Source organism: Puntigrus tetrazona, chromosome 17 (genome assembly GCF_018831695.1).
Source record: "Puntigrus tetrazona isolate hp1 chromosome 17, ASM1883169v1, whole genome shotgun sequence".
Classification (NCBI taxonomy): Eukaryota; Metazoa; Chordata; class Actinopteri; order Cypriniformes; family Cyprinidae; genus Puntigrus; species Puntigrus tetrazona.
Genome location: NC_056715.1, coordinates 13,400,666 through 13,420,641, shown reverse-complemented (window position 1 = coordinate 13,420,641; position 19,976 = coordinate 13,400,666). Strand labels below are relative to the sequence as shown.

The window sequence follows — 19,976 nt, the reverse complement described above, 5'->3', positions numbered from 1 at the left end:
TAGAAAAACATTAGTCAAGGCTCAAGTCCAAGAATGACATAGATGTATTTCTCACACATATTTCTAAACGAAATGAAACTAAATCTTGTACACCTTTTTGGAGTTTTATTTTAGGTGTTGATGTCCTTAAGTATATATATATATATTTGTGGTATAAGTAACAAAAACCATCTCAAAATGTCAAAAACAGGTCGATTTTGGCCTGTCTAATTACTATTCATGAGTCTTTCTTCTGATTGGCCTATTTACTATCGTAAATAAAATGTAATAAAATGTAACGTCAAAATTATGTCACAGCGCCAGCTGGACAAAACATAGGATAGACTGAGGCGAAATATGATTGTATATCTGATGATAGCTGTGGTAAGACAATATAAAATGGAACGAAGTAGACAATAGCTGGAACAATAACGTAGCTGTAAAATTTTAATCATGACAAAACCTGTGAAAAACTAGTGCCAAACCTGTGAAATTGTCATGCCATGGGACCTTTAACTTTGAAAATAAGACATTTATAATGACAAAAAAATTTCAATCACACTTTATTAAAAACATTTCAATTGTACGTGCTGCAACTATAATTTACAGAATTTTAAGGGCCAGTTTTACTAACAGCTTGTGTCAGCACAAACCATCTTTTGCTGTTAAAATAGTACAGTCAGGATTTACTAAAGACGCAGAGTGATGAATAAGCTTTAACAAGGTGAGGACAGTTTTTGCGCCTGATCTTATTGAATCTTACTTGCAGGAGTTTCCCTTTTAGATGCAAAATTTATGGGAGCAACACGATTTACTAACATTTGAGCTTTGCTAAACTACTATTTGCACTACTATTATTATGAATATGACTGAATATGATTTCCTTCTCAACCGTAATTGATGCAGATGTTTACCAGAACCCTTTCAAGATAAGATTTACATGGTTGTTGGCTGTTTAGATTTAGATTTACTTACTTGCTACTTACTAAAATGCATATTTGTGTTTTACAAACTGATCAGTGAAGAATTAAATGTATTAATATATTCGCATTAAAATAATCTGACATGGCAGTGTCAGGATTGGATGCACTGTATGCGCGTGCATTAAAGTTTTGTTTGCAATACATAAATGCAAATGTAAATGACAAATGTGAATCGGGTTGAAAAATTCTGGGTTCATATTCATAACATTTTTTGAATCTGAAATCAGATGGAATTCATTCACATTGACAAAATTAATGCATGTAAAATTTCTAAACATAACTATTGTGATAACGTTGTAATTGTGAGATATTAAGTCCCAATCGCATAAAATAGATTGTATTTATTTATTTAGTTTAAACTCTGAGGCGGAAACAGGCTTTCATAAAAAACTTCAAAAGTTTTTGTTGAGTACAACACAAAATGTTGGGCACAAATAACACTCTCTTATTCTGTGAATTGACAACTGCGGAAGTGACTTGAACATGGCAACACTTAGGAAAGATAGGAATATGCATAATTTAGATACAATTTTGGATCAAAATAACAATCCTGGTCTCATGTGAAGCAAAAGCATTTCCCACAAGGGGGAAGTAAAGAAATTCATATTTCATATCCCAGCACTCTAGGTACAGAAGGAGGGAGAGTCGATCACAAATCTTGTGCTCTGAGTATTAGCACACACACAAGGCAACGCTAGTTATGTTTTATTAAATGATCTCTTCCAGAGCTACCGCACCTATGAGATGCCAGTGCTTAATATTTTAGCACCAGACATTGGAATTCTGACTGAGGAAGGGGAGATGTGTGGATCCCGTCTCCGCAAAGTCCAATCGGAATGATTTATGAGCGGTTTGGTCATTGGCATCCCAGTCAGCTGCAGGGAGGGTTTCCACCGCAGTGTCTGCTCTTTTAGTTTGAGATGGCGACAAAATCTTTGCACAGGAAAAGTGGCAATTTCTGTAATACCCTAAAGGTCCGCTCTCACCATGTCTGATGGAAAAAAATTAAAAATAACAGTTTTTTTTAGATGATTGCATTCTGGGGTTTTCTCTTAAATAATGCGTTTGGTTTTGAAAATGAAGGCCCTCTTCCGAGTGCACACTTGGTGATGTAATGCTGCAGGGACTGTTCGGTAGGAGTCCGCTACAAAGACAGCATCAGTGCAGATCAAACGGGACACTGATAAGCAGCCTTTTAAAACCCAAAAATGACAAACGGCACACCCCACGGCCTTGTTCCCTTACAGGAACTGACGCTGCTGGAGAACTGGAAGATAAGTCATATATAATATAGAAATTTAATTAAAATACACCACTTGTCAAACTGACAAATAGGTGTGTATAGAACTGTATTAACTCTCTAATGAATTGTATTAAACTGTAATAGAATTACAATAACACTTAGCATAGGGACCAATTCTCACTATTAACTTTCCCCGCCATTGACGAGTTTTTATGGCAGTTTATTTTCTAGGTGTATTACCGTAAGAAAAGTGCTAGTGCATGTCCTGAATGAGTTTTATTAAATTATGATTAAACCACTAATGTCACATTGGCTATTTTACCGATGTCCTTGCTACGTTTCTGAACCTGGGAACATTGCAGTTGAATTGCCGCCTATGGAGAGCTCTCCAATTTTATAAAAAGTATCTTAATTTGTGTTCTAAAAATGAACAAAGGTCTCACGGGTTTGAAACAACATAAGGGTGAGTAAATAATGACAAAATGGGTGAACTAGCCTTTAAAAATATTGTTCAATTAATGCATTGCATTAAAAAGATTAAATAAAAACTTAATAATAGAATACACAATGCCACAATGCCAAAATCAAATATGTTTGTGTTTGGCTACACACTGCAAAAACACATACAGTGAGCAGAAACCTTTGATGCTCACACAAATACGGGAGTGCTTAAAAGCAGCCACTTATCAGCCGGTACCGGATCGACACAGTCTCAAAAGACTTGGTCCCAAAGTATCGACTTTGTCGCGAAGTACTAGCACTTTTGTACTACTCTGTATCCTTTCAGTCCATTAAAATGTAGAATCGTGCTGCATGTGCACAAAACAAAGTACATGTCATCAAGCTCATTACAAACATTGACTTACTCAAGCTTTTGCAGTAAGTCAGCAGTCTTCCAGATTAAAGGTGGAATGAAAGGTGACGTGTCAGTTGGCATGTGATGGGCGCCACTGTAATGTCTCTATTCACGCTGGGCGGCAGCTGCGGGCTAGCAATGTCTTTACAACCACAAACAGTCCTGCAGTGCATTCACACTGTAAAAGTGTGTGGATCTGGGCCAGGTATAAACGCATACACACACACACAGATCTCGCTGGAGGAGGTAGAAGCACAGATGGGCATTTCTGGATGGCTGCGTCTCCTGGAGGGGTCAAAAGCAGTGGGAGGTGTTGGCAGGCCTGTAATGCTGCTACACCAGCACCTCACAAAACACTCACACTTTCTCAAACATATGCTGTCACTGAAAAGTATATGTGAAAATGACAAGAGATCTACAGTTTTAGACAGCCAGTCAAGGCTGTGCGCTGTGTGATTTTTGCTGTCTTTAATGACAGTTGCTTGTCAGATTCTATAATGCTACGATGTGACCCCAAAGAGACCCTCGACAGACTGCGTGACATCAGAATTCTTTTATGTCAGACTTCACAATGCATATTTATACTGGGTGACAAAAGGTGCATTCGTGCCATGTCAGAATTAACGTTATTACAAGATTCGTAAAACGGGTTTGTAAAATCATAAATCCAACTTATACCACCTGTCCACTGTAACACCACATGGATAAACCTTCAGTAGTTTAATTTAGTTTTATAATATTTCTGTTTATTAATCCATTTAACTGTCTAGTAGTGTTATTGGCTTAATCACTCAAGGATTACAATACAGTTTAATGTAGTTGCATTGCTAAATTTCTTCCTAAATAAATTAGGTTCATTATTAGGGCATTTGCATAAGAATTGTACACTTTTGTTTTAATATACTGGTCACTGTGCATCGCTAGTCAAAGGTCTGTCACAATTATTACATTTTGACGGGTGATCAGTCCTTTATACATATAATCATGATTAATGACTGTGATTAAAGTAATAAAAATGTAACTGTCGTTTTTTTCACGTCGCAGTGTAAGCAGTGTAACTTCAACAGGCCATAGATACACTAAATACAAAACAAAATAAAAACAATGCACGTAATTACCAACACGCTCCGCAAATATGATGCTTAACCACATGAAATCCCAAAATCTCTAAGGTCAAAAGACCCAACTGCATAAGGCTCAGCATTTCTGACACTGCCTGAGATGCATCAGAAGCTTCACCACAAAGGCAATTAATCTGTAAGGAAGTCACACTAAGTAAACAAAGACTTTGTGACAAAGAAATCTTTTACGATCTGCGGATGTTGTCTAAGATAGCGACATCTTGGCAGTGTTCCTGCAGTGTGCACCCGCCTCAAGATGAACTAAGTTCCTGAGTGTATTTCCGTATGTGTGTGTGTGTGTGTGTGTCTGAGGTCCCTCACAGAAGAACTGGTGATTCCAAAGAAAGAGGAAGTGGAGAGAGAAAGAAAAATGCAGGGTAGACTGAAATAGTCTGAAACAAAACTTTGTTTGGTCTCATTTCTCCAAATGCTGCTCTCTTTCTCCCTCTCTTCCTCCCACAGACGCCATCACAAGTGTTCACACTTTGATTCATTTCTGTCAGTTCTCTTCAGTTTTGAGGCTTTTAGTCAGTGTCTATTAGTTTGAAGCCATCTATATGCTACTCCTACACTAGCATATAATTGACAAAATAACTTCAGCAGATAAGTAACAAAATGCTCCATAAACCACCTGCAAATCATTGGTGTGTTTGAATCATTTCGCAGAGATTGTTTTAATTGAGCAAAAACATGAACGCATAATTATTTTATTTTTTTCTTTTCTTTTTTTGAGACGAGAATTTGTACTTTGGTGTAGTTAATATAAAACAAGCAAATCATTATTATTATCATTATTATTATTATTATTATTATTATTAACGTTTTGGTTACAAAAGCTAATATGTCTGTCGAATTTTAATTTCACACATTATTTTACAATTCTCTAACTAAACCCTCAAGCATTTCTTTGACGTGAAATAAGACCTTGTGTACAATACTTTCTGTGTTCAGTGATTCTCGTTGTAAATATAGCGAAATGCTCGAAAATACTCCACCACTGTGTTGTTGTTTGTGATCAGATTTGCATGGTAATCTGGAAAATTCATATTCTTTACAAGAATTACAAGTGGGAGAGTATTATTTCTGAGACAGGCATCAAAATACGGGGGCTGCAAAAGAAGCAGTGTCTATACTGACTGATGGTAAATTTGTTGAAATGAATGAAATTATTATTTGATTCTGATTAACAATTAAACTAGCTGTACTAGTTGTATTAACAATACAGTATTGTAACATATGTAATGAATCAATTTACATCACCTTTAAGTTAAGATACATCTGATGTGCATTGTTTATAAATGTATCAATTCATTTTTTTTTTTTTGCAATTGCAATCTTGCCCCGAACAAGTGATTTAAACACGCATGACTTCATAATTACAGCATCTTCACTTGTAAATACAAACTTCCCAGGAGGACTTGAACGCACCAATAGATCATGCCTGACATAATTAAAGCCTGCTAGCTATAAAAAATGAGAAAAAAAACAAGCTTCCTATTGCAATAGGAAATACATCAATACAGAAAATAAAATGCGATTTAATGGGGTTTTAAAAAAGGAAAATCTTAAGACTTGCAAATGAATGTTTAATGGCTGTGAACCAAATGCTGAATAGAGCAAGTGTGCAATATTTTAAACAGAGCATAAATTTCCTCGCAAACTAGAGGCAACGTGCGAGAGGTGCCGTTCCATCCCCTAGAGCCCCGCAGGCAGTGCAGATCAGGAGTTAAAACTCGGAGGTGGGGGTCTTTTGCAGTGCAGATGATAATATGGATAAGCAAGAAGCCAGTGAGGCTGTCAGTTCTGAACATAAAAATTATGGGAAGGCGAACAGCATGGAGCCCCAAGCTATGCGAGAACACAAAACCACATACCATGTACCATTACGCATCACTTCTTTAATTATAAGACTAACTTCATGCTAATTAAGCTTCTGATCATGTAAATTTAGAGCATCAGAATATTTATGCATGGAAGTTCATAACACATAAACTCACATGCACATGTTCAAACGTTTATTCTCGGCTTCCTGGACGCATAGATAGTAAGGTACGTTAATGTTATGTTACAGTTGGTGATGTTTGTGTTTGAATTAGGCATGTGCAGTCAGTTTTAATGATACGGCGATGATTGTTTCATCCAAAAAGTGGTGCTGTTATTTGCCCCAAGGGCTAAAATGCGAGTGACAGAAGAGAGGAAGCTGTGAGGAAGGGTGTTAAAGAATAAACTCAGCTAAATGTTGTTTCTCCTCAGGCCATGTCCGCCAATTTGTTCCATATTCATTGTGTGTTAGGGCTGGCTGGTAAACTGCTTTTGTTGGGGATTCGGCATCTGTGTTGTCAAAGAACTAGCAGACTGTGATTTGATGCAGATAACGCATGGTCGTTGTCAGTACTGGTACATTAAAAAAGAAAAGGTGCACACACGAAAGGAACTTTTTTAACCAACCTGGTCTCATAAAAATGCATACCTCTGTGCACTTTTTGTGCAACACAATTTTTACGTGCCTTATTGTACATTTCGCCGCAGTTTTAAAGGGAAATGTCCACTGACTTGTGCTAAACCACAGAACCCTGGCACATTTTTGTTATGCTGATATAGGTACATATTGACGCGGTTCGGAATTGAACCATCTGTTCACTGTTGCTAAAAGTTAATGCTCTATCATGTTGGAAATATGCCCTACACCAAATCCAACCCTAAACCTACCAGACAGTGTTAACAAATGCAAAACTTGTTGATGCAACCGTGCCATTTCAACTTCCTTTTCACAGATGTTGTCAAACTGTAGTTATACAGGATTCAAACCAGAGCTCTTTGCCTCTTAAGTACATCTATGTACTCTGTGAGCTACCGAACAAACCTACCGTCTACGAATACCCATAGATATGAAGCTGGATATGTGTGAAGCCAACGTTCAGTAAGTATTTTGTATTTTGTATCTTGCTAAAAAGTGCACCCAGGCACATTTATGCCATGAGAACAGTTTTTAACTACTAGGGTTGGCGTTCACACAAATTCCAGTTTGTTTCTGTTAGTTAGTAGGATGTTGCCAAAGCAACTGCTTGAAATTATTCATAATTATATATAAATATATTTTAAAAAATTATATACTAAGGTTATTACACACTGCTGGGAAAAAATTTCATGAACTCTCTGTCAAAAATCACACTTAGCATCAGATTTCTTGTTTTGATTATGAAAGCAGCAAACCTATCTTTGGGGTGGCAGTAAAGTAACATAAGGAGCTGTGTGGTCAACATGAATGTTGCAGGCTAAATCCCAGTTCTATCATTATCGCGCCCTTGAGCGAAGTGTTTAACCTCAGGTTTCATCGGATTCTAGCATAGAATGACTAGATCGATAATGTCCTGTTTGACAAATGACAACAACATTAGACCTCTAAGCATATAACACGCAAGAAGGCAATTCAAACCCTGGAGAAACCAGTGAAAGCAGGAAAATCAAAACTACTCATTACCAGGAGAGGGGTGCAGCCAAAAACAACGTATATTTTATGAGGGTTATAAAAGAAGAATTAATTAACAAAGCAATGCTGCAAACATAAGGGCCCCATAACAACAAAATAGACGCACCAGTTATATGATAAAAGCAACATCATTCACATAACGAGAACAAGATAATCTAGTTTTTAAATAAAGAGATCAATGGTCTGTTTATTAAATGACATCACTGGCGTGGACCCAAACAGCTTTCAATCTCACAGACAAAACAATTAGCATAAAATGCTATTTTTTCCCTATTTGATGACAGAAGCAAATCCAGAAACAGTGGCCTGTTTAAACCTGGACAAAAAAAAATCAATAGCCAAAACAAAACAAAGCAGTAAAATCCTGACAGATCTTTTTGGGTGAAAATATATGGTTTGGAAACCCTCCTCCTACCTAACAGATTTCTCTGATGGTCTGAAATGTTTTAATACAGTAGACCTTAACAAGCAAAGGCGTAACATGGCAGATCTGACCTGCAGAAGTGCCAGGCATGATGGTTCCTGCAAATCCTCACGCTCCCTTCTGCACTCCTGAATTTTCTTCATGAGGGTGATGAGTTTCACATCATTAAGCCCTCACCATTCTGCACCAAATTACTGTGTGTGTTGAAACATAATTTAGCTGGCGGAGAACTAGGAATATTCAGTGATCAAGGAAGACTGAAGCGTAATGCTATGGAGACAGATTTGAGGGTGTGTTCCTATGTGTTTGGGAGAATCTGTCTGACAGATGGTTGCCACTGGGTTCTGGGCAGGGACTCAAAGTGATTTTGAGATGGTCATATTGATCTGAAGGCTGCTGGCCGAGGATGGTCGGACTGAGCTATAGAGGCAGAACGGCCTTGAAGGATCACTACTGGTCTCCAGGTTCATCCGGGCATAAGGCGGTCGTCTCTCAGGATATCTTTAGCAAAATAAGGCAGTGCTGGACTACTAAGTGTTTAAAAAACAATCACGTGTCTGAGTCTGTTTACAAATGTCTGCCACAATGCCCAAGCCAATTATGTAGTCATTAAGTTATAGTTATATAAAAGAAAGTATGTGAGTTTTCACTTGAATCAAAAGACTATTTAACATTAATTCCATTTAACTGCAGACTCTTTACATTTTTTTTCGTTAAACGTTCGTATTTTTTAAATGAACTTTTAACTTTCTCTTAACTTTGGCAATAAAAAGGCGCAGTCAAATAAACTGATTAATTTGTTTGGTGAAAAAAGCTCACCTTATAAACCTAAAATCAAATCAACATTTTTTGAACTAGAGTCTAGAGTCTTACACAAGTATTGATTTGTAGTGATATATCAGGCTCCGGCAGAGTAAAAGACCAGGAAACAAGTGGTTGGAAACTCAAACGCTTGGTGATATTAGAGAATGTCATTGACTGGGCAATAAAAACACCTCATAAACTAAGCGCGTGACTGGCACATCTGAAAATGCTCTTACTGTGGAACAGCTTACCAGACATTTTATTAAACTGTGAACGATATAATAAAGGCAAGATAAAGCACAAGATTTGACTACAAATGTGTTAATGTCATAAATATGCAAACTACATGGCTGCATGTTATAGTATACGCAACAGTTATACAACCACATCAAACTGAATAACTGACCAAATCTACTTTTTAAACAACAAAGCAGCATGCCATTTTAAAAGGTGTCAACAATTTCCAGCCCTTTAGATCAAGGCATCTTTCACATTGTTTTCCTGACTGCACGAGATAAACAAACCTGTCATCTGCAATTTTATCATGCATCAACTAGTCAACATCACCCCGCTGAGGCTTTCAGAAAAAAGATGGCACTTGACATCTTTATATAGAGGGAGGAGAATGCAAAAATATGTTTGCATTTCCTAAGACCGCAGCTTGAAAAGTAGGTTTAACATGAAGAACCAAGAAACAGGAATTTGACGTGACTGTACGCTGAGAATACAGTGAATGATTCCTCTGTGCTCTAGTGTGTGTAGGAGTCCTCCCTAGGACGCACATAAACCCCTGTAAGACAATTAATCAGAGACCAAAAACAATAGGCTTTTGTCTTGGCTTGGGCCATGCTCAGATTGGCACTGCAAAAAAAAAAACACCTAAAGCAACGCTGCAAACCAGGAGACAGCAGACTACTGTACTGTAAAACTTTTGATTCATTAAATCCTGAAAAAATCTCATGGTTTTCACAAAGATATAAAGGAATGCTACTGATTTTAACATCGATAATAATAATAATAAATGTTAATGATTTTTAAACTATTACGTGACACTGAAGACTGGAAAAATGGCTGCTGAAAAATTCAGTTTTGCTATCACGGGAATATATTCCTTTTTTTAAATCGTTATCAATTCTATTTATATTCCATAAAATGCTACTACCTTGACAGAGCACCTAAAAGAAGTGTATCAGGCATATATTGATGACTTACGCTTTGTCTGTTCATCAAGATGATAAAACGTGTTTCTTCAAGCGTGTCCCTATGCATCTAAGCCACGACATTTCTTGTCAAATGTCAGTCTGTCGTGTCTCACAGGTCGTCCGCTGCAATGGCTGATAGATGAGCACAATTACCCACAGCTGCACAAAAACCACCCGCTTTTGATTGGTGTTAATTCACAACCTCAGCCACAGAGCTGTATTCTAAAGTCTAACCTTGACTAAATCATAAAAAAACCAAAAAAACTTTGGTTCTGTATTGGAACTAAAGAGGGTGGGGGTTCTCCGAGGCATATATGTAATGGGCCACAACTCTTTGTCTGGAGGAAAAAAGACAAACAAAAAACGAGTGATGAATCGTGGAGGAGTTCGGAGACGCAAGTAACTCTGACAGTCTGATCCATTGCCCAGGGCAAGAATGTGAAATGGAAAAGTTCTCATCAGGAATGGAGAGGCCTTCCTCCGAGGAAATAAATGGCACCCACACCTCCAGCTCGCGGAGAGGAGACAGAGAGATAATGAAACGGCAGGCGGATGTTTATCGACTTTTATGAATTCTATTTGATCTTGCTTCTGTCGTCACTTGTTGGCAAAAACACACACAACTCCCTTGTGCCGCTGGTGCCGGGGGTGGGCAGGACAGCAGAGGGAATATGACAAGGAATGCAAGCAAGCAACAGATGGAAAACAGAGTGGCCAATTACACCGTGCTGTAAAAATCGCTGGGTGTGCGGCACGAGAGAAGGAGATGAGGTGATTCATTCAGACAAATGATACCTCTGTCACAAGCTGCCTCCTGCTAGAACGGCGTATATGTCACGCCAGGTTTCCAGCTAGCTTGCGAGGTAAAAAGTTAGTGCGTGAATGCAAGACATAAACAGCGCAGAGGAAGCTGCTAATGAATAATGTTGAGTGATTTCACATAAATGTTGTAGTGCCACGCGGTATGCCACAGGCGTTCAGAAGCTTTTGCGGAGCGCCTCTGTGATTGCCTCCCAAGGGCATCTCAACTGCCCTGAAATTTTATTTCCCAATACTGAAAAGCCTGTTTATGCACCACTGTTAACGCTCACAAAAGACGCTCTGATCACACCAATAAACCGTGCAAATCACTGAAGCACCGAAACATCCATTCGCAACAAACCCGAACGTGCAGCACTACAGAGGGCAGCTCATCCGGTGCTAGGTCCTCAACCAAACAGACCACATACATCAGTGCTTTTTAATGATCTTCATCACTTATGTTCGGTCATTCATACTCACATTCACATATGATCGAAATATTTCTTCTTACGCCTGTATTACGATCTCATGGTCAGAAGACTGAACAGTCCTCACACTCCTCTTCAGGGTGTCCAGGGTTGACTGATAAAGTCGAACCGATGGTCTTTCTGGCAGGTACCACTGATCATGTACATGTTTTTGTGCCTTGCAAATGTAAATGTTTGGTTTTGTATTATTTCTGTGAATCTTGAGAGAATCCGTTTGAATGGATTGATAACTATAATTATAAACCCATCACAGTATGCCATTGTTTTCCAGTAAATGTGTTTATGAATTTACAGCTGGCATGGGGTTAAATTATAGGTTGCTGAATAATTAGACTCTACTTTTGCAACTGAAAAACTTAATGCATTTGTTTTGTAAACGATACCTTGAATGGAAATTATAAAATGCATACAGTATTGGGTAGAATGTGGTAAATCAACATCGAGATTATTGGTCAAATTTGCATTTAGCATATTTATAGGAAAAAAAATTAATTCCTCAAGTTAAAAAAATGGCCAGATGGTGTAACTGGCTGGAGATTGTACATAAAAAAGTCTCAAAGGCTAAAATTCTTGGGGAAGAAAAATGTTGGCAAACATATTTAGTCTTTTTTTATTATTCATTAAAATTTGTTTAATTATTTATTTATTATATTATTAACAACACCGTTTGCCAAATGAAAATTAGTGTGGGCTAACCACACAACAGTTTTACAAATATAATATATCTGTCAAAATAATATAAAACACTTGGAAAATGCTGTCTGCCAAATCAAAGTCAGTGTTGGTTTTAAAAAAGAACTATGAGGACATTGAAAATATCAACAGGACAAGTACAAAGCTGAACTACTGGCATTACTGAGCCTGGCTCATTAATGTGTTTGTAATCTAGATGGATTAAGCTTCTTTCCGTTTTGTTGTCAGTACTCCTCTGGCCAGTTACACAAATCTCTTGACTAGCCAAAAAAGCGAATATGTGTAACAAATGCATTTAGGGCGTACAACCAGCAATACAACTGCACATACTCATTTATCAGCTTACGCTTTAAAAGTCCTGCTGAACAATACAGTAAAATCAATGTCCACTAAATCTTATAACATATTCTGCTTGTGAAACCACAGCATGTTGTAGTTGGCATGATCAGCAATCCAACTCTTGATCCCAATTAAGACAACCTGTGCCTTTTCAACACAAAAGGGCTTGCCAGAACACTATGAGGATTAGTGAAAAATTAAGTCGACAAATCCACTGATCAGATTATCTCTCCGAACAGGATCTTCTCTGCCTTACACGCCTCTCGCTGGCACAGGCTAATGCTACTCCATGGTGTCTAAACTGTAGTCGATAGCTTGGCTCAAAGATGCTGCTCTGCAAGCAGTCAATTTCAAAGTGAATGAAAGAAGAAGGACGGAAGAAGGAAATAGACATTGCAATAGAGAGATGAAAAGGGTGAAAGGGAGGTTAAAGAAAGGGCACTTCTACCAAACAATTCGTCACCTGCACGGTAAGGGAAAAGGAAAAGGGTGCTTGCTGAACCCTTTTACCGTTTACCAGGCTGTTCTTTTTCTGCACTGCTCACAAAGACTGAAGTAAAGGACAGAACCCAGAATGTGACATATCTCTGCACAGCACCCTGTCTTTCTGTCATCAGTGTCACATGAGGTTTGCTCCTCTGGCTCTGTACCAAATTAGCATTCGACTCATCCTCTGCCCTGTGCTGCACTACTGAAAACCACCGGCAGCAGATAAACACTGTGATCATAGCGCTTCTGAGTGTACAGATTTAAACTTCAAATGGCCAGCGGTTACTTGGCCTGGCCCTGCAATAGTTTTTAAAGAATAACTAATGCATGGAGGCAAAACTGCAAGTAGCATGCTGAAACGCAAACTGACGCACGTGAACTATAGCAAAACGCTCAATCAGAAGATTGTGAAGAGTTGTCTGGCTTAAACCCAGTTGTGGTTTGCTGCAGTTTTTGTTCTGTGTAGGCAGCAGAGCCCACCTGAGCCGAACCCCCGGGCCAACAACTATACTCAGTGGGTGAGGGGCAGCTAGGCTTCTAGCCAAAAGGTATAGCTGAGATGTCCACACAAAACCAACAACGAGCAACAACTTAAGAGTTCAATTCATCTTATGCAAACAGCAATGGAGGGAAGCAAATATTTTACTAGTGCTCCGAGTGCTAAGGTTCAAACAGGAAGGTCTGGCAGGGTCTCATCAAGCATTCCCTCTAATATTCTATAGTACACTTTTGGTTTCACAACTGAGGAATGGGAAAGTAATTTTCAGAAGGCAGAAATGACAGAACAGGGAAGAAAGAAAGAGTCAAACAGATAGCAAGAGAGAGGGGGAAGATTGCGACTTACAAAAGCACACTCAATATGTCTGTGTCCCATGAGGTTTGGACCATTTTTTTTCTTCCCACCCGAAGGGCAGGAGACACAAAGGACAAGTGATTGTTAAGTGGAGATGGTATAAACCAAGTGATAGCTTGTAGCAGCATCTGCTTCCATACTAAGTAAAGTGCATTACCCACTATGCCTCCTGCAACTGATAGGCTGTATCGTGCACTCAGAGAGTCTATATTCTTGAAACGGGTGAAGATATCTATCAGCACAAGGTGAAATCCAATCATAAAATCTGCCTGAATCCTCTTAGTATGACAATCCCCTACCCAAACTTGGTGCATAAAGGGGATAAAAAGAAGCTGACGTACAGTCTAGCTCTGACAATCAACAATCCTAGTGGTGTTTGAGCTTGACCTACCTCAACCTGATGACTCCTGAAGACTGGCACTTAGTGGATGAAATGACCTAAACCTGCAATTCAGGCTTGTTTAATAACATTCCAATAGACATCTTGTCTGCCCTCTGATCCTACCTATGTTACTCTTATGCAGATCTCCATCCATCGTTGTGAGCACCGCAGAGACGCTTAATTGTCCCAGAGAAGCCGTTAGCAATCCACAAGGCATTAGAGATGCTATTGAGCATGCTCAAGTTGAGCTGAGACAGCAGTCACACTCAGGTCAGTGCTGAGCAATGCAGAGTACAGGACTTGATGCCTCAAAAATGCTTCCATCATCTTTACTTCAGACATGAGTCCCCTGGGTATTCAGCCTAAAGCCTACTTGGATGGGGCTAGTTTTTGCTGAGAAGGTCAGGTAAATTTGTGTTTCGCATTACTTCCTGTAATCCCATCCAAATCAGACACATCTGTTTTTTCCTCTCACAGCCAAAGTAAAACTTGTCTTGCAAATGACCTAATGTTTTTCTACAAAACTTTTGGTCCTCTAAGAAAACTTATCCTACCCATACAGAAATGTCTATGATTGTTGCATATCAACCACGAGTAAAGCTAAATCAACTGCACTGTTGTTTTGCCAGCATTTTGTGCAAGAACACAGCTGTGGGGTCAAGTAATTGTTTAAATATCAGATGTAAAAAGCCAATTAAATCTTGATTACTTCAGTGGATTTTACGACGAATGCACGTTCTACATTTTTCCACATCCAGACAACTGACACTCCCATCCGAGTAGATATGTCTCATTCAAATCAGTACTCTGCTACTTACTACAACTCAAACACTGTGATTTGGGAAAATGAATACCATCAAAAACAGCTATTTATTGTATCTCTGATTTAGTGTTCTGTGTTTTTCAACACATTATATCTCCCTTGAGCTGATGTGTGTACCAAGGGTGTGTCGAAAGGTGTGCTTGCAGGAACAGATGACGAAGCAAAGTGAATGAGTTTAAAAAGAACCAAACACATTATACTCACTTCTAATTCGGACAGTCACAGAGCGAGGACATGGTGGAAAAGTACCTGGCTACTATGTGAGACGTTTATGGTCTATTTCTGTTGCTAGTTTTTCCCCTTCTTCTGAAATAAAGTAACCTTGGCCTTATTGTCTGCAAGTAGCTCAAGCAGAGGACACAGTTATTGTGCAAATTGCGTGCCTCTGGATTCTCAACTCTAAACAAGAGCTTCAGTTCAGTTTGTTGAGAACTATTTACCTCATGTTCTGAGAGAGTCTACCAACTGCCTTTGCAGATGTGCATTTGGCACAATCGCTCATGTTATCTGTCGGCTACGGCAAGGGCATGGGGAACTCTGAGAGAAAAGTGGTGTCATGTGCAACAAATTTCCCCTGGTTTAAATGAAGCCCTGCGGTAGGTAATCATTGACTATGATGGCTGCAAATGCACAGCTTCCAGGGCAAATATGCCCATTTAATCATTCAGACCATATGTTTGGGCGAGACGTGTCATTTTTTTGCAGGGGTCAAACAAGGTCTATGGTTGGTGTAATCCTGACCCTTCCTCCCCTTGTGTGTGGGCGATGGCGGAGCAGTTCCCCTGCAGCTGCCAGAGCGATGCTCCACATTGCAGTGGGGTATTTATAGCCGATGAAACAGCTCCCTGTCGTTGGCCACTGTCAAGTCTGATGGGTGCAAAAGCAGTCAGCTAAGAACCTACCAGCAAAACACACAAGCATGCGCACACACATACAGACTTTTACAATCTCCAAAGGGCTCTGAAGAATGACTCACGGTCTTCCTTGTCCTGGGAAAGAGAGTTAGAAAAGACAATGGCTGGGTCGTTCTTTCTTGCTGCCCACTGCCGCAGAACTAGAATAGGGAAAGAGTGAGTGCAAATGATCGTCATGTGGAAAGCTACATGGACTGCCATTAGGATCCCTGCCAGAGATTTCATCCATGGGATTATCCCACCCCACCGCAGCTACTCGCTTCATCATCCATCTCATGCAAACACACACACCTGCACTTGTACGCGCTAGTAGCTGCCACCCAATCCCACACCTCTCTGCCGTTCCAATCAAAACCTATTGGGAGAGACTTTCCATCTCCTGCTCAGAGAGGCAAACTACACTATCATTAAAACTGATCAGAACCTCTTTATCCCCGCCCACTGCCCACATTGCTATGGAAACTCAGCCAAGAGTAGTCACCTGATATTGGCAGAATAGAAGAGATGAGCACGGGGAGCGGGGGAGGGGAATGAGATTCCCTTTGCTCCTGTCTGATCCGTGATTTTGAGCTTTATTACAGCCCCCGTCCTGACCTTCACTTCACAGCATGTGGCGAATGTATGTTAAGAAAGTAGCAAAGCCCTGCACTCTATTACTCCTCCATTCAATCTCAATAAAACAAGCATAAACCAGAACGTCTTTTCCTGGATTAATAATTCTTCTTCATAATTCACCCCAGGAGACAATTATCTATCGAGGGCATTATTAGATTTCTCAGTTCATTACTCAAATATGACAAACGTGACAAGACAGACATGCTTACAATGGATTTCCGCTAGGCAAAGTGTGCTGTTACACGATCACATGGCTATGACATAATGTGCAGTCACTGCATCAGTGTCATTAATTTAAATAACACCAAACAAAACCTTCGTGAGCATAGGTGGTATTGGATCACGTGGGAACGTGAAGCTGCACATTATGGAAATCCCATAACCACATATTATGTTTTCAAGTTAATGTTTCACAACCATAATTGTGTGAACCGAGTGAGTCAGTGCAAAACGTGGAGCTGCAATGAGACTCCAGGGGCCTATGACAAATGAATGCGTATTTATGGTTCATTTGTGAGAGTTGTGACTGACCGAACAGAACTGAGATTAAAAGCAAACTTTCAACAAAATAAATGATTACACAACATCAAAAACCTACATTAGTGTAAATGCTAATAAAATACCGCAGTAAAGATAAAGCTCACTTAAGGTTAAACTTGAGCAAGATAAGGCCACATCACAACCTGACATATGAACTTTATAACCAATTTCCTTTCTCTAAATATGAAAATGTGAACAGATGTATTCACTGCTCTTTAAAAATAGAATCTATTCAGAGATCAGTATTAAATTTGATACTGCACTGAAAAAGGAAGCATAATAGCTGTTTGTACCTAATCTAGGCTAACCCTTAAAAATGACATGAGTTGGTGTATATTAGACCTGTATATTAGGTTACATAATGCAGTTTATTCTGTTGTAATAAATTAATTTAGATGTTACCACATGAAGCACATTTTAGGTTACCTGACAAAACACGTTTGAAACTATTTGTGGATTTGTTTTAGAGCGATTCCCTGAAAAAGGCCTCTAGCTAAATGAACCACCCCTTAGGGAAGTTACAGGCACTGCCATTGGCTAAGACAGCTCTAAGGACCCTGGCAAGTAAACATAGCAGAGGAGTGTCGAATTCATTCTTTCAGTTTGTTTGACTACAACTGTAAACCGTGAAACGTGAAAGAGTGACTTTTACCTGACCCGTGAAAATGCATTTTCTGGGATTAATCAAATATAGTCAGGCTGATTCGGTCGATATTTGTTTACCACTTCTCAGGTCACTTGACAGTGAACAACTGAAAATCGCATTTTGACATTTACAGTACAGTATATGCAGTATTCACACACAGTAGTACTGCTCTAATGCCAAATGCAATGCAAATTAACTGACCCCTTGACGAACAGATTCAGTTTAATTTTTGATGATGACCAACCAAGAATAACATTTCATCGTCTCTATCCAGAAACCTAAGCTTGTGGAGGTATCAATTATCACGGCAGATTTAATTATATCATTAATTCCAAGTCAAGCAAGATAAGCTGATTCAATGCAAAAAGCGTTATTAAAGATGTATGAATACTGAGAGAATACACACAATCCAAGTAGATGTAATGACACACTTGACTATGAAAGCTCGTTATCTGTGTACGCTTGGAAGAGCAGGGACTGGGCATTATGGCCGAACATCTGTAGGAGACATTGATTTTACAAGGCTCTTAAGAGAGGCAAATGTTTTCAGTGCATCGATTAAAACAGCAGATGACATGACGGGAGATAAAACCACAAAGTAGCCTTGAAAGAGTGAAGCCAAATTGTTATACGATGATAATTAATGGTGCCCATTCTGAAGTGTGTCTAAAGGGTGTGATGTAGTGGATTAAGTAAGGAAAAGCACTGGCGGAGACAAATAATCCCTGTGCTGTGATTTCCGCATATATGCCTTCTAGGTAGGCAGCTCGCTTTAGCTAATAGCAAATCAAACCGATCCCGGTGCAGCTGAGAAACATAACCTTTGACAGTCAGAAGAGCAGCCAAAAACACTTAGGGGAACTGCATTAAGAAAAACAGTTATCATCGTAATGACTTGTATTGCTGTAGAAACAGGCTTTCTGCCTTTGTTGGGATAGACCGGAAGCAAATCAGGAGAAAGATCTGTGAGCCCGGCACTCGAACTTGGGACGCCTGAAGCCTAACACTGCTATAAGTTGGCACACTGTCCTCAAGGCTACAGGCGCCCACGCCTTCATCGCTTTTAAAGGCATAGTTCACCACAAAACCGAGCTAAAACTGAGCAAAACCAACTAAGACGGGTGTCAAGATTTTCTGTAAACATTTCAGTTGTTTCTCACAAAACTGCCATCTGCCAACACTTTAAAAATAGCGTACGAGATACGCATACTACTACTTTAATGACACATTTATTACAGTTGCATTTTCAATCCGCGTCCAGTCATCCGAAGCAAACAACTGTTTTTGAGATCAATTTGAAAAACACAGTCATGCGGGTTTAAAACAATAACACGACGCTAACGTTATTTTTTATTCGGGCTGAGCTGCAGCCTTAAACATCATGTTCGCTGCCTCCTTCTTCGCGAGGGTCTAAAAGTAAACACTCCGACGTCTGCAGCGGCTTCGTGTTAACTTGCCTTTCTCCTTTCTGCCCACATAAACATGGACACGCTACCGCTGTTGTTATCCCCGCTAAATGTCTGGGCATCTGCGTCGCACCGCTTCAACAGCCCCGACCCCAACATTCACCGAGAATCTCGTCCGGTGCGTCGCGTTTGTTAACGGATCCGTTCGCGCTACACGGCGCGGGTTCGCTGAAAGTAGGCTTCCTATATTTGGCACCGCTATCCTCATTCGCGATCGCCTTCGTCTCTTTCTAGCACGCAAACGCGTTACACGGCGTGCCGTGATCGCGATCCGCGCAGAACGACGGTCCGACCGGAGCGCGCCTCGCGACCGCGGCGCGAAAACACAATGCGCTCGAGCTGCAAAGCTGACCGTTATTTTCGCCGTTCGGCGCGCGAGGCGGCTAGCAACAGGCCGGGATGGAGCGAACTCGCCGGCGAGGGAAAGAAAAACGTCGTTTTCCTTAACACAACGCGGTCGCGTGTAACGGCGACACACTTACCTCGCTTTGGCGCCGGCGCGCTTGTATCTCCACCACGCGTACGTTTTAACGAAAGGGATGCTCGGCGAGTCGTGGCGGAAACAGGAACTGGGGAGACTGACTGCTGCTGTCTGAATTCTCGCTGCTGGGCTCTTGAGGAGGCTGCTCGGCTGTCACCGGGCTGCACCGCGCATGCGTGCGTCAGATCGCCACGATACGAGCGCTCCTCGGCACCCAACACAGTTTCTTGGATCTCATTATTCACGGTTTTGCTGGCGTGATGCGACCGATTTTCTCCGCGCGAATGTGACAAATAGTCGTTTCGCTAACGAGACCGCGGACGAAGCCATTTAAAGCGACCGAT

At 40.1% G+C, this 19,976-nt stretch overlaps 1 protein-coding gene across 1 annotated transcript in view; it reads right to left on the bottom strand.

Annotated features, from left to right (window-relative positions):
* The window catches only part of fut8a (fucosyltransferase 8a (alpha (1,6) fucosyltransferase)), a 68,903-nt gene that overhangs the window by 46,941 nt on the left and 1,986 nt on the right, over positions 1-19,976 (bottom strand).